This window comes from Leopardus geoffroyi, chromosome C1 (assembly GCF_018350155.1).
Source record: "Leopardus geoffroyi isolate Oge1 chromosome C1, O.geoffroyi_Oge1_pat1.0, whole genome shotgun sequence".
NCBI classification, from domain to species: Eukaryota; Metazoa; Chordata; class Mammalia; order Carnivora; family Felidae; genus Leopardus; species Leopardus geoffroyi.
In genome coordinates this window covers 19522259-19534293 of record NC_059328.1, presented here as the reverse complement: position 1 = coordinate 19534293, position 12035 = coordinate 19522259, and positions in this window count along the sequence as shown.

Sequence of the window (12035 nt, the reverse complement as noted above, 5' to 3'; positions counted from 1 at the left end):
GAGCTGGGGTTTCATTCGTCTCGTTGTTCCTGAGAGGGGAGCGCGGAGAGGCTGGACAAAAGAACGGATGGAAAATGTGCAGCAGGAGGCAGACAGTAAGGGCCAGGCTAGATGTCCATCCCGACAAAGAAGGAATTCTCTAAGTTAGCATTTCCCAACGGGAGCTTCGTGGAAAATCCGCTCGGAGAAACAGGTTCAATGCTTTGTCCTCTGGTTCTTCAGAGACTGAAGCAAAGAAAGCTTCGATGCTTTAGTCTAGGGGCGCCCGGGTGGCTCATTCGGTTAAGCGTCTGACTCTTGATTTCGGCTCAGGTCATGATCTCACGGTTTGCGAGTTCGGGGCCCGCATCAGTCTCTGTGCTGATGGCGCGGAGTCTGCTTAGGGTTCTCTCCCTCTCCCTCTCTGCCCCTCTCCCACTTGCTCTCTCTCTCTCTCTCTCTCAAAAATAAATAAACAAACATTAGAAAAAAATTGCTTTAGTCTAGGAGCGATCCCAGGGCAGCCAGGATGAGAACCAGTAGAAATGAGGCAGGAAAGGAGGGAAGCACATACAGAGTGTCACATAGCTGAGCTGGCCACAGCTCCACCAAGAGGACCCCCCACCCACCCCCGCCCCTTGCTCAGTCATGTGAGATGTTTCTAGCAGGTCATAACACAATACAGCTCAAAGCAGTTCATCAGAGGGAAGAACGAGGGAATTTCGTCTCTTGTCTCAGAATCGAAGTGGCCTGCCAGAGGGTTAATTCCCTTGAACCTCCAGGTTTCACCACTTGACCCCTTGGGCCAGCTTCGGGGGAGGCCGGGGACCCCTGGGCCTACAGGTGGTGGAGTAAGCAGAGCCCCAGCGGTCCAGTCGGGTTGGACACGGGTGCTGGTCCCACCGCAGTGGGCACAACAGTGGCTCTGCTGAAGCCCACCAGACTTCATCCGGGGAAGGCCAAGGCAGCCAGCCTCCAGTGCTAGGGGATGAGGTAATGACCAAGGCCAAAGTAGCCACCCCCACCCCCGCCGCCGGAGGGGCCCAAGGGCTAGGAGAGAGTTGAAGCTGAGCGGATCTGAGGAGACACATTAATTGGGTCTGAAGCCCTGCAAACTTATAAATCTGAGGAACGCTGTCGAGGAGGTCCCATTTTTACGACATTCAGAACACAGCAGCAAATTAAAGGCTCTGAGCAGTCCTGCCATAAAGGAAACTAACTCTAGATGATGATTGGTCCATCTGATTCATGGTGTTTGAAATACTGCCTCTTCGTTTTTTCTTTCATTTTTTTTTTTTTTTTTTTTTTTTTTTTTTTGGTAAATTAAATATCTAACACAGCATTTTCCAACTTATTCATTCATGTGACATCCTCCAGAACTAGTGTCCTGGGGAGCTCACTTTACAGAAAGTATTTTATTTCATTTATTTATTTTTTTTATTTTTATTTAAAAAATTTTTTTTAAATGTTTATGTTTGAGACAGAGAGACAGCATGAATGGGGGAGGGGCAGAGAGAGAGGGAGACACAGAATGGGAAGCAGGCTCCAGGCTCTGAGCCGTCAGCCCAGAGCCCGACGCGGGGCTCGAACTCACGGACCTCGAGATCGTGACCTGAGCTGAAGTCAGACGCATAACCGACTGAGCCAGCCAGGCGCCCCGAAACTATTTTATTTTTATTATTATTATTTAAAATATTTTATCTGAGAGCGAGCGAGTGCACGAATGGGCAGGAGAGGGGCAGAGAAAAGAGAGAGAATCCCAAGCAGACCCACAGTCAGCACGGAGCTCTATCCCACAACCCTGGTATCATGACCTGAGCTAAAATCAACAGCGGACGCTCAACCGACTAAGCCACTCAGGTGCTCCGAGGCATTATTTGTATATGGAATTGTTGGATTCTAGAAGAGGCAAATTTAATAAAGAGATTAAAGAGAGGGGGACCAGTAATTGGAGTAGGAATATTGAGGCCAGGGGTCCTAAGAAGGGAAGGAGTTAGGATAGCCATGAACAGATTTTTTTCCAGGAAAACCATCCTTAGGATGCATGGCCCCGAAGGTGGAAACCAAAAGGTTATGATAAGAAGGACAAAAATTAGCCCCAAAAGGGGATGAGGATTGTATTGTAAGAGCAGGACATCAAGGCTGGGGGGAACCTCCAGGTAAGTTATGATTTCTGGTCAAGTAGATTTGGAAAGGACACCCTGAAAGAAACAGTTGAGAATGAAGTCTTGGAATGGGGAAGGAGAAATCATGCGAGAGTTTTGGGAGGAAAGTATTTAGGGAGTTTTTCTAAGACAATATAGAATGATTGAATGAGAGAGATTGAATGAGGCGATAGGCTGGATTCATGGGCTTCTAGGCCTCTGGGTGTGTATCACCCGAGTCTGGTTTGAATAACAGGTGTAGATCTCCAACCAGCTTAGAGCTGTACTTAGCCAAGGGTTCCTCATCTGGGGCTAGAGCACTCTCGATTCTAGAAAGATGGATCCACGCGGAGAAGCCGTGAAGTTTTTCCACTGTTGGAGTGTTTAGGAGGACTCAACAGGTTCCAGTCCTGACAGGTGCGAGTAGCTTTTTGTCCTGCAAAGAGTCAGATACACTCAATCCCTGGATGTAAGTTTTGGATGTATGTTATGTGAGAAAGAGGGATCAGGTTTTGGATTGTAATGGTTTTGATGGTCATTAATGGTGGGGACAGTTTGCCCTAGGGATATAACATACTGTGTAATTAGAATAACAAAAAGAAAAAGAAGCCCAACGAAGAGCCCTTTGATAGTTGACAAAAATCTTCCTCCAGCCCAGGAGTTTAATCATTAAAGGAGAGAGAGAGAGAGAGAGAGAGAGAGAGAGATCGTTTAAAGCGCCAATGTGAGTATTTATGTCGGTTAGTAACCCTGTCACACTTTTTTTTTTTTTTCAACGTTTTTATTTATTTTTGGGACAGAGAGAGACAGAGCATGAACGGGGGAGGGGCAGAGAGAGAGGGAGACACAGAATCGGAAACAGGCTCCAGGCTCCGAGCCATCAGCCCAGAGCCTGACGCGGGGCTCGAACTCACGGACCGCGAGATCGTGACCTGGTTGAAGTCGGATGCTTAACCGACTGCGCCACCCAGGCGCCCCGCCCTGTCACACTTTTGTGGTAATCTGGAGTACATACATAACACTGTGTTCTAATAAAGCATAAGTTCCTCCTTGAGCTGCAGTGAGGATATCAAGGGTCATCGGTTTTGGAGGGCTACCTTTTGAATTTGTGGATAACTGTGAGTTGGGCTTGGTTAAAGATGGCCATTGTATGCTTGGCTAAAGTTTTATTTGCAATTTTCTATCAATAGAGGTAGTTCCCGGGACAAATATGGCTAAGGGATAAAACCATCAAGAAGAGCTCTTTGTTTGAGGTCTAGCCTTAACAATATCCTAATTACGAGGAATCACTGGCAAGTGGGGGAAGGCTCATCTGGGGGTATGGGCTTCCCCAGGTGCATCATCCAATCCAATCGTAAAGAAAGTGGGGCCATCCATTATCTTCCTAAGTCCATAGTTAACCCCATGCCGTGGGTATGCTCTGGCTTTTAAGGAGAGATTTTGTCATCCCAGCCACACAGCATCGGTCAAGGTGCTACGTGAGTTACACAGTTGTTGGGGAAGCCATTCCATTTTCCAGCTGTTCAAATAATCATGTGTCAGGGCACCCCAGTGGCTCAGCTGGTTAGGTGTCGGACTTTTGATTTCAGCTCAGGTCATGATCCCGGAGTCACAAGATTGAGCCCTATGTCGGGCTCCAAGCTGGCAGCATGGAGCCTGTTGGGGTTCTCTCTCCCCTCTCTCCCCCTCTCCTGCTTGTGCTCATGTGCACACACTCTCTCTCTCAAAATAAATAAACTTAAAAAAAAAATCATATGCCCATGGGGTCTTGTTGTAATCCCCACAGAATACCAAGCACGAAGACGGTCTAATCATGAGCTATTGTGGCAATTTCTCTCTGAAGTTTACCTCAAGCTGTCTAGCTTAGGCAAACAACAAACACAAAAGTTCAAAGACAATCAGAACTAGAATTTAGCATCCATAAAGGTGTGTTATTGAAACGTAATTTTTCTCTCTAAAATCACCCTTGGGTGCCTGGGCAGCTCGGTCAGTTAAGCTTCCAACTCTTGGTTTTGGCTCAGGTCATGATCTCACAGTTCATGATACTGAGCCCTGCATCGGGCTCTGTGCTGGACAGCAAGGATTCTCTCTCTGCCTCTCCTCCTGTCCCTCTGTCCCTCCCCCACTTGCACTCCCTCTCTCTCTCTCAAAATAAACTTGAAAAAAATAAAAAAATAAAATCACCCTTATTTCTTCAGATAGCCAAATCAAGACTAGTTTGTCCAAAAAACAAGTCCAATTTTAACAGACTTGGCCTAATTATTTACATAAACTCAACAAGAATAGTGATTGATCATAAAGATCTTTCAAAATGTGCTTTGCTGGAACTCTTCATAAGGAATCTCAGTTGAACTCTTAGTAGCCTTTCTAGGCCAGAAGCCAAGCCAAATACTTGCCATCAGACATGCCTGCAATACCTGTAGATTTGGGTGAATTCCTCTTCTCTAGGTCCCCCAAGTATCCCAAACTTCCTGCACCTGCCAGAAGTGACATTCTTTACTCACCTGCTAACGGCTCCTGGGAACTCTGTAAGCAAGGTATCAGGCCAACATTTCCAAAGGGCTTTATTAAGCCTCCAGGGGCACCTGGGTGGCTCAGTTAAGCGGCTGACTTCGGCTCAGGTCATGATCTCATGGCTCGTGAGTTGGAGCCCTGCATCAGGCTCTGTGCTGACAGCTCGGACCCTGGAGCCTCTTTGTATTCTGTGTCTCCCTCTCTCTCTTACCCTACCCACTCACTCTCTCTCTCTCTCTCTCTCAAAAATAAATAAACATTAAAAAAAAAAAAAAGAACCTAGTTCCAAGGGGCTTTATTGGATTCATGTTTCATAAAGTCAATCTTAGTTCCTTAAAGCTGTCTGGTCATATCTGAACTATGTATGTCTCTCTCAAATATGAAATTCTAGTCGAAGCCTTTGTAAAATAACCAGTGTTTCCAATGGTGTCCTGTTATAAGGAGAAAAGATTCTTATTGAACTTATGTAAATAACTATGCTTGCCATGAATGAAAGAATACTTACTGAGACTTTTTGAATTTCAGAGGGCTCAGGTAGAGACAGAAAAATTAAAGGCTTCAATTGTTTCACAAATGAATACTTTATCACATTTCTGTGAGTCATAGATATCTTATGAGAAAGTTTCCTTAGTCTGGAAGAGCAAACATTAGAGAGCCAACAATATTTTAAGCAAGAGTCACAAAAACCATAATCATTTTCCTCAGTTCATTTAGTTCCATGCTACTAATTTTTGTTCAGTTTGAATGCAGCTTTTTAGTTAGTTCTGGAAGTTCTTAACCATTTAAATTTTATGAACTTAAAGATACCAAATACCTATATTTGTCAACATTCTTATGAATCTCCTTGAAGAAGATGAAACATGTTTCTCAAGAGCATCAGAACAATAACTATAAATACAAGGAACTCCGAAATGGACATTGTTAACAATCTGATACGAGAGTTTATTATGATGGAATTGACAAGGAAATTCAGTTATTTCTGTGACACATTGAATCTCTGGGTTGTTAAAAACCTTGGAAAGTTTTAAAGCACATGCCTAAATAGGATTACAGATCATCAAAGACCCGATAAAGACAAAACATAGAAACTGGTTTTTCTGGGCAAAGAAAAGAAAAAACACCTTTGTTTACATTTTCTTATCAAGAGCAGATAACAATCCAAGAAAACTTTGTCTTTTTATTTTTTTGAGTTTATTTATGTATTTTTGAGAGAGAGAAAGAGAGCAGGGGAGGGGTAGAGGGAGAAAATCCCAAGCAGTCTCTGCACCGCCAGCGTGGAGCCTGATGTGGGGCTCAAACTCATGAACCATAAGATAGTGATTTGAGCTGAAATCAAGAGTCAGGTGCTTAAACGACTGAGCCACCCGGGCACCCTGAAAACTGTCTTTTTAACAGAGAGAAAGCAGAATTTCAGTCTTATACCAGTGTACTTTATTTTTTTTTTTAATGTTTATTTATTTTGAGAGAGAGTGTGAGCAAGGTAGGGGCAGAGAGAGAAGGAGAGAGAGAATCCCAAGCAGGCTCCAGGCTGTCAGCACAGAGCCTGATGCAGGACGTGATCCCAGGAACAGTGAGATCATGACCTGAGCTCAAATCAAGAGTCGAACACTAAACTGATTGAGCCACCCAGGTGCCCCTTTATACCGATGTACTTTTAAAATTCACTCATTTTTATCTTAGTCCATCCTGACCACACGTAAAATTCCGTTCCAAAGATTTCCCTTCACAAACCCTGTGCAACTTTCTTTTGCATTCAGATTTTGTCCCAAGCCATTTCTCTCCAAACAACCAGTCTCATTTTATGACAAAATTACTTTCTTTTCTTTCAACAAAAATATATTCCCGTTCCCTACATCTTTCTTACACATTTCTTACTTTCCTACATAGTTTTTTCCCCCTTATTTCCATCAGTCTTAAATACATTTAGCAGAATTTTGAACTAAGAGAACCTTAGTCTTATGGAAACCAATTTGACAATAAATTTCATATTAAAAAAAAAAAAAGAACCTTAGGCTCCAGTGAAAACTAAGTAGTGACCAATGGTGAATTGTTACACCAGAATTGTTTAGATGGAAAATTTATGAATCAGTTAAGCACAAAGCATGTTTTTCAACACACTCAAATATCCTTAGTTCCTCTGCAATGAGAAGTGAAAAACACAAACCTACTTTCAGTCATCAATGCTTTAGCACTCCATTCTATTAGGAAAAGACCTAGGTGTCCAATGAATTCAATCCAATCTATCATCCAAGCAAAACTTTAAAGTTTCAGGTTACCAAAAACGATTTTAACAATTCCCCATGAAAACTTTGAAAGAGACAAGCCATCGTTTTGCTGACAAACTGCAACAGAGTTAACATGAGCTTATTTGACCTTCAGCAAACCTTGGTAGAATAAGTTTCAATTAGTTTAAATGTTGAATTGTGTTCCACTTTGGTCCACTTAAAAGTTAAGCAATTTGTTCTCCATTGTCAGTTTTTACCTGGGGCACTGGTGGGGAAATCTGAAGTGACGGGTGTAAGTCCAAGGGGGTGCTCTTTGCTCCTTGACAGCAAGGGTTGAAGGAAGAGCCAAAGGCACCATAAGCACAAAAAATGGTATACGAACCAGTTGTTCAGGCTGCACCCACGGTGGTGCAGGAACAGGAGGAGGAGAGGGAAGAAGAGGTGACAGTGCTGCCAGAGGGGAGAGAAAGAGGGTTCCCCATTCTAAAGCTTGCCAGATGAGCAGATAAGGTCAGACAGATGAACAGACGCCATGTTTTTTCACCAACAGGAAGGAATAGGCAGTTCCTCTCAGGCCAGAGAGAACAGGGAGCTTCCCTGAAACAAAAGGAGTTTCGGCAGCTGCTTGGGAATGTTCCTAGGGTCCTCTTCCCTAAGTAGACTAACCACAGTCGGCTCTAATTATCATAGCTGTTAACCCAGGAAACGAATGAGGGAAAAGCCCCCACATACAGCCAGAATAACCTGGGTCTATTGGAAGGAGGAACAGTGAGAGTCAGTATCCAGTATCTCAAGAGGTGACTGGTTAGCAGCCAAACATATTCTGCAAGAGGCTCTTAGGTCAAGGTCCCGATTTAGGGCCATGAAACAGAGCAAGACCCAAATGGAACTCCCGACCATTTGGAGCTCCAGCAAAGGAGGTCAAGCTGGAGAATAGTATCAGAAGAAACAGTTCTGTCAGAGGGCTATACCTCTTGACCTGGGAGTTTGCCAAATTTGTTCCAGCTTTTCAGAACACAGCCCAAGGGTGAGTCCAAAGAAAGAGAGGAGGTTGCATACTGGGAAAGACTGGCTGCCAATTCTCAAAGGAGTGACCTGCTGGAGGGAATGGAGCTCCCACTCGTGGTCACAATTTCATTCAGGGCATCCTGCTGACCTGAAAACAGACTGGACCTATAACAGGAGGACTGACCTTTCTGGTGGTGTCCCACCATGGAAAGGGGTTGAAGCAAACAGCATGGCACTTCCTTTTGGGGTGTCCCCTGGTAACAAGTAGAGCCAGACACGGTTTTGTCCAGACTGAGTGGGAAAAAGGAGGGGGAGGACTCACCACTTGGACTAGGAGCATGTTTGCCTTCAGATCAAGATGATGCTGGATCTGTGGGAACACAGGAAAAGGGGCACAGGCTGAGAGAAGTGAGGTGGCTGAGAGTCAGCCAGTGTCAGAAAAGGTCCCACCTGAGTCCATAAGGTGTGTGGATTCGCTCTGAGTGAGCAGCCAGTTGCACCTGACTTTGGGAACAGGCCTTGGGGACAAAGTGAGAAGGCATTGGAAAGGGGTCCTTAGCCTTTACCAACACAAGCAGTCTGATCTGTTCACTCTCACACCTTCAGACCACACCTGGAAGCCACCCTAACCGGAGGGCTTCGGTTGTCTGGGAGGTACTGGGGTTAGGCTACAATGGCTGAAAAAAGAAAGGAAAGGGAAGGAAGGGTCCCTCCAAAGAGCTGAGGGGGAAATCCCTCACATTTTCAGACAAGGGCAGTCCAGCTGGTTCTGTCTCCCAGCTTCAGATCCTCACCAAGCAGTAACCCCTGCCCAGGTCCATCAGTTCCCCAAGGAGTGCTAGAGTTGATCCACCAAGGGAGAGTCCCGACAAATTCCTGGAGAATCCGGGGAGAGTTTCAGACTGGCAAAGTCTCCTTGTGCAGTGTTCCCCCAAATGTGTGCGAGGGCGCTACAAAAATCTCCCCGTACGAGCCACCAAATGTGGTGTCTAAATGGGGGTGTCTTTCCTGATCAGATGAGGGTTCCCAAATGTGGGGTTACTGATTGGGTGGATGTCAGTGGCCCACAAGGTGACAAGAATTCACCTGAGGCAGAACAAAGGTCATAGAAGTTTATTGAATATACCTGCAAGGAAGTGGTGGCTTAAAGACAGCAGAGGACAGGCTGTCTTTAAGGAGGCAGTGGGTGGGGGCTGTTTTTAAAGGGGACAAGTGAGGAGGTATGGTGACATATGGAATCTTCCCCTTTTTTGATAGCTGTGCCTAGTTGTAAGTAGCTCATTGGTCAGGTTAGGGCCTATGGATATTCGAGGTGGGTCGCCTGATGGACCTGTCTGTATTCAGCCAGGTGGTTGCCATGGCCCTTTCTACATTCCGTCACTCAAACCTGTTTGCCTAAAGGCAGCCTCTAGACACACGGTGTAACATATTATGCACAACTAAACAACACAAGCTGTAGAGTTTAATAAACTATCCCATAATGAAATCTTGTGTTATTACTGTTCAAGTCAAGAAAAAGAACACTGCCAGCCCATAGAAGCCCTCATGTGGCCCCCTCCTTGGAGGTAGCCATGGTCCTGTCTTTTTTTTTTAATCTTTATTTATTTTTGAGACAGAGAGAGAGAAAGAGAGAGAGAAACATAGCACAAGTGGAGGAGGGGCAGAGAGAGAGAGGAGACACAGATTCCAAAACAGGCTCCAGGCTCCAAGGTGCCAGCACACAGCCATTCATGGGGCTCGAACTCAGGAATGGCGAGATCACGACCTGAGCTGAAGTCAGTTGCTCAATCGACTGAGTCATCCAGGTGCCTCTCTCCTGTCTTTTTGAGAGTCACACGCTTGCTTTTCTTTATAGTCCTAAAGTGTCTTCCTATAAAAGACCAAAGGAATGTGAAACCAGAAAGAGAGAGGTTTTCATCATTTTGAAATCACAAGAATCAGTATTACAACCTGTCCATATTTGGCCCCCAGGTTTCTTCTCCAGGTTACTGATAACGTGAGAAACAGGCATATCAGTCCACTATCTCATCATTTATCAGAGAGAGGAGAGAAGGCAGTCAAGGCTAGTAGTCAAAGTTTAAATTCTAGAGAGGTATCTCTTGATTGCAAATGAGAAGATCTCTACCTTGCCACACAAAGTGCTCTGCTTATCCTTCCAAACCAGAACACTTAAGGGTGGTAAAAAGGGTTCTTGATCAAAAGATTCCTTTAAGATCAGGCTGTAAGAGAGGAAACAGTCTTCTGCGGGGTTATTCCAATGAATCTTCAACACGGTTCCATAGGCTGCTGCATTAGAACCACCAGAAGAGTTTTATTTTTCCCTAAACCTCTAATTCTGGAAAATTTCAAACATGGAAAAGTAGAGGGAATAGTATCACCTACCCATCAGTCAGTTTCAACAGTTATTGACATTTGTTTCTTCTCTATCATTACCCACTCCCTACACTGGTGTTATTTGGGGGCAAATCCCAGATATTGTATCATTTTATCCTTCAATAGTTTAGATAAAGGTTCTTTAAAAAATCAAATGACTACACCATAAAAAATGAACAATAATTTCACAACAGCATCAAACACTGAGGTTTTAAACATATAGATTCTCAGATTCCTCCCCAGACCTACAGTCAGACTCGCTGTGGAATGTGGGAACATATATATATATATATATATATATATATATATATATATATATTAAGTTTATTTGTTTATTTTGAGACAGAGAGAGAGTGTGCAAGCATACTCGAGTAGGCTTGAGTGAGCATGAGCACTGGGAGGGGCAGAGAGAGAGGGAGAGAGAGAACTTCAACCAAGGTCTGTGCCATTAGCATAGAGTCCAACATGGAGATATATATATGTATATATGTATATGTATATATATATATATATATATATACATACATATATATATGATTTTTTAATTTTTTAAAAATGTTTATTTATTTTTGAGAGAGAGGGAGAGACAGTGCAAGTGGGGGAGGGGCAGAGAGAGAGAGGGAGACACAGAATCCTAAGCAGGCTCCAGGCTTTGAGTTGTCAGCACAGAGCCTGATGAGGGGCTTGAACCCACTAACTGTGAGATCATGACCTGAGCCGAAGTCAGGCGCTTAACCGACTGAGCCACCCAGGCACCCCGTGTATATATCATTTTTTTTTAATTAAGTAGGCTCCATGCCTAGGGTGGAGCCCAACGTGGGGCTTGAACTCATGACCCTGAGATCGAGACCTAAGCTGGGACCAAGTTAGACACTTAACTGACTGAGCCACCCAGGCACCCCTGGAGTCTACATTTTTGAAACAACATTCCTCAAGTTGAGGTATGAGAACTGCTATGTCATTCACATAGGCCTTCTTGGCGATTTCTGGAGCCAGGTATATAATACAAATGGGCCTAGTGCTTCTGCAGTATATCAAAGTCTTGACTGGTCAAACTTCTGCAAATCAATTAAAATGCATCTTGGGAAGTTTTAACTAAAAAAAATTTTTTTTACATTTATTTATTTTTGAGAGACAGAGCACAAGTGGGGGAGGGGCAGAGAGAGAATGAGACACAGAATCCGAAGCAGGCTCCAGGCTCTGAGCTATCAGCACAGAGCCCAACATGAGGCTCGAACCTATGAACCGTGAGATCGTGACCTGAGCAGAAGTCAGATCCTTAACCAACTGAGCCACTCAGGTGCCCCTTGGAAAGTTTTAATTGAAAGGAAATCTGGCAGGGAAGCCTGGATAGTTCAGTCGGTTGGGCTTCCGACTCTTGATTTCGGCTCAGGTCATGATCCCAGAATCCTGGGATCAAGCCTTGAGTTGGGCTTTGCTCTGAGCACTGAACACAGAGCCTACTTAAGATTCTCTCTCTCTCTCTCTCTCTCTCTCTCTCTCTCTCTTTCTCTCTCTCTCTCTCTTTCCCCCCTCCCTCTGCCCTGTGTACACTCTCTCAAAAACAAAATGGAAAAAAGAAAAAATAAAAGAAATATGGCATATTTTTTAAAATAAAATGAATATATTCATCTGGGTCCAATTTGTAAATCTTCATTTATTGAAAATTTACAATGTGCTCTGCACCGAAGGAAACAAGAGGGGTGTTTAAAAATGTGTGTTTTTAAATTTTTTTTAAAGTTTACTTATTTCCTTTTGAGAGAGAGAGAGCGAGCATGAGCAGGGGAGGGGC